This window comes from Anarrhichthys ocellatus, unplaced genomic scaffold (assembly GCF_004355925.1).
Source record: "Anarrhichthys ocellatus isolate YVR2014 unplaced genomic scaffold, GSC_Weel_1.0 scaffold69, whole genome shotgun sequence".
NCBI classification, from domain to species: domain Eukaryota; kingdom Metazoa; phylum Chordata; class Actinopteri; order Perciformes; family Anarhichadidae; genus Anarrhichthys; species Anarrhichthys ocellatus.
The window spans coordinates 1745476-1749435 of NW_022280099.1; positions in this window are offsets into that span (position 1 = coordinate 1745476).

Below are 3960 nucleotides of genomic sequence, written 5' to 3' on the forward strand. Positions count from 1 at the left end.
TGGTGTGTCTTGGTCTGTTCGGCAGTTGCAGTTTCGACAGTGATTCACGACCTTTCACCCCTGGTCCTCCCACACAGGCCTTTTCATTTATTTTTCACGTATTTTTTACAGGTGTGTGGGCGTCTACAAACAATGCTTTATTGACATCGCACTCGCTCTGCTTGTAGTGTTGTTACACCTGTCATGGTGACAATGAATTAGACTTCCATGGACAATAACACCTAAAATCTAAATCAGGATAAATCCTCTCATTTACCTTGATAACGATAAATATAAAGTCCAGCTTGATGGATCCACCCAAAGCCAACCTGTGACCAGTTCTTCCCTCCAATCCTGACTTTTGCTAAATTGACGGCTGAGCTTGTCTTTGTGCTGGTGACCAGATAAAAGTCCCGTTCAGCTCTTAATGTTTTTCTGGCTTCTCACTAAATCTCTGGGGTTTTGGAGTTTAGTTTCACTCCAACGTTCCTGTTTGATTCTCAGATATCAGCTTTATTTGCCTGTTTTCGGATTGTTTCCAGCCCTGTCCCAGCTGTTTGAAGAACATTGAAGGCACATTACTACCAATATTATATTATTACTGCTACCTGTAGATCCGTGGAATAGTGTGAAATCAGTAGCAGGAACTTGTATCAACCCTCATCAGAACACTGAGCCGAAGGGACCAAAAGGTAATGCTGAGGCAAACCAGAAATGTCTTGCTTTGTGTAGCAGCCATTTGAAATGCAGTGCATGGGTCACTGAGTTGGTGGAGCTTTGTTAGCAGTCCCGTTTTGTCAGCGGATCAATTTTTAAACATTGCAGGGTGTAACAGTGGAAGCAGAGACAGCCACGGTGAGCTGTTAGACTCTTACTGTGGTAGAAGAACTCCCACACGTGATCACCTGAGGAAGAAACAGGACGCCTGTATGGCTTCGAATGGTCGTGGATGCTCACAGCTCAGTCCAGATCATCAGAAAATGACATAACCTGTGTGGGTGTAGCTGGTGTTTCAAATTCCACAATTTTATGTCAAAATGCATATTTTTTCCTGAATCACAAGCTGCAATAGTCCCAGCATTCCTAACTGAGACGCCATAGAAGTGACAAATCAAAACTCTAAGAGCACAATACAAACCTCCTCCTGTTGACCCATCAAAGCCCAGTGCTGTTGGTAAACATGTACCTAAGTGTGTGCACTGTACTGATGCTGCATTACACAACTTACTGGGTCCTAAGGTTCAGATTTTCCAGATGATTACCCATCGCCACCATTTGGAGCTGCCCTGGTGTGAAGTGGCCCCAAGCAGCTCTAGATATCCGAGTGTGGAAGTTTGAAAAAGGGAAATGTGAAGGAACCCTGAACGGTCTGCCATCGAGCCATCGAGCCACTGTACCCATAACATACCCGTCAAATTGTATGATTGAAAGAGATGAGCAGCTCCCTCCATCTCGCCGCGCTTTCCAAGCCTCAGACTTTATCGGGTAGCATTTAAACTTTACAGTGGCCTTATTTCATCCTATTAATCTCTGTATTAACTGGTAGAAATGTACAGCAAATGCGTATTTATAAAAGCGTTGATTAATTACCGGAAATCTTCCTAATATTCACGTAAGAAGTATTTTTTTCTCAAACTCTGGCAGCATTAACATGTAAAATCTAAAATGCTTTAATACACAGGTTCAAGCATGGGAATAAGGTCATTGTAAGATCAGGCATTGCCCTCTCCGTCTCTCTTTGTATAGTGGCATTAAATATACTGAGGAAGTAGTTTGTTAATATGTATAATTTAGCAGTTGCTGTTTTTTTGTAAATAATGAGGAAGTATTGTGAATGACATTTGTTGAATGGTTTTGAAAGAAATCCTTCATGGCGAACCTCTCCAGGCTTTTATAAATGTGGCATATTTTGTATGTAAGACAGCAGCGTAAAGATGAACAAGCATTACTAGAAGCTGATGAAACTACATGTACAACTTGAGGATGATGGTATACTGAACTTGTAATTACTGATGTACATAAAAGAATGACAGAACATTTTTGTCTATTATTAAATGTGAAAATCCACCCGTCGCTGTTTGTCTTGATAACTCCGTGTTAACCGGTTTCAAACATCTCCTCTCGTGCTTCTGTGAATCTGCTGCCTGGATTGCCAGAGGGCTGGTGCCTCATAATATGCACAGTTTTTTTGATGAGATGTCTTTCAAGTGAATACACTGGAATTTGAAAGATTTTCTTTGATGGTGCATCTGCAAAAACGACCCCCGCTGGCAGCTCCTGGAGGCTGCAGTGTGCACGTCACAATGCGTGCCATCGGCTCGAGTTCAGGGAGTCTTTAAAATCAAAAGCATAAATCAACTGAGGAACATAAATGGTCCTCGTAAAATTTCACGGCAATCTGCTGCGTTGAAAAGTTGTAATTTGACTTCGGTTTGGAGTCAAAGGAAAACTTTCAATTGTATCCAAAATTGTTCAACGTTACAGGAACGCAAATGCTCACAGATGTCGTTATTGGAAGAGATGTTAGTGATGCAGTGAAAGGTCAAGGGTTAAAAACAAATCCATCCTCTAGTCAAAAGTACAACATTTCCCTGTAGTGGAGTAGAACGTAGCATAAAATAGAAATACTCAAGTAAAGTACAGAACATGAATAAATATACTTAGTTATGTTCCACCACTGCTAAGGACGAGCATCTAACAGTCAAGAGGTCACCAAAAACAATAGGATTCATCAACTGAGCATCATGAGTTTGAGATAAAGTGAGCTTTGGTCAAGCTGATGTTTTGAGCTGGAGGAAAGGTCACGAGGTCCGTCGGCTCAGCAGGCGTCACGTCACGATGTCTCACTCTGGATCAAAGGCAGAAAGAGAAAGCAGCTCCCCCCACATTGGATTGTCATGTTGTGACACACCGCAGCCATCTGCAGCTCCCAATACGCTGAAACAAATGTTGAGAATTATTATTTGTAAAAACACTTCTTCCCTCCGGCCTGTTTTCAAACAATGGCTGCTATTTTAATGCCGCTCTTGGATGTTTTTCTGAGCCCTCCAGCTAAGCGGCGGCAGGAGAGGCTGAGTGTCGCTGAGCGGTTGTGTTCTCACCAGCAATTATTCATCAGCAGTCATCCTGCATCTCTCTTTCATTCTTTCTCTCCCTTTAATCTCCCACCTCACCCCCCCTCTCCTTCTCCCTCGCTCCCTGTCTCTTTTTGTTTCTCTCTCCTCCTCCCTTCACTCCTGATCTTCTTCTTCGCCCTCTTAGCTCGCATTTCTTCTCTCTCTCCCCCCCTCCTCTCTTATTCTTTCACTTTCTCACGCTTTGTCTGGCAACCTTTTTTTCTTCCTTCCTTCCCTCTTTCCTCCTCCGCCCCTACATTCTTGCACTCACCCCATCCTTCTGTCTTTATATTCTTCCATCACCTCCATCTCTGTCTCGCCTCCCTCTTCTTTTCTTTCTTCTTCATCTTTCCTTAATGTCTTTTCTATACCCTCTCTTTTTCTTTTTCTACTTCCACCTCTCACCCCTCCTTCCCCCTACAACTTCTTCTTCCTTCTTCCCCATTTTTCACCTCTTCCTCACCTCTAGCTTTTTGTCCTTCCTTCCTTTCTTTCTCCCTTCTTTCCCTCTCTAGCTCTTTCATTGTGTACTTTTAACTATTTCAACGTGTCTCCTTGATTCCTTTCCTCGTCCAGCCCACGGTAAATGCAGGTGGAGGAGGCGAAGAAGAGACGAGGCAACAGACATTTAGCAAAAGGAGACATCCCCGCCTCCGAGCCGTCATTTTAAAGCGAACATGATGTGTGGCCCAGCTGCATCATCAGTCCGTTGTTTATGATCTCTGTCAGAAGAACAGTGTTCATGACAACAATCTCTTTACTTTTAATTGAATTCATAATGTGACGATAATCTGAAGAATAGGGCATGCATTTATTTAACACACACACACACACACACACACACACACACACACACACACACACA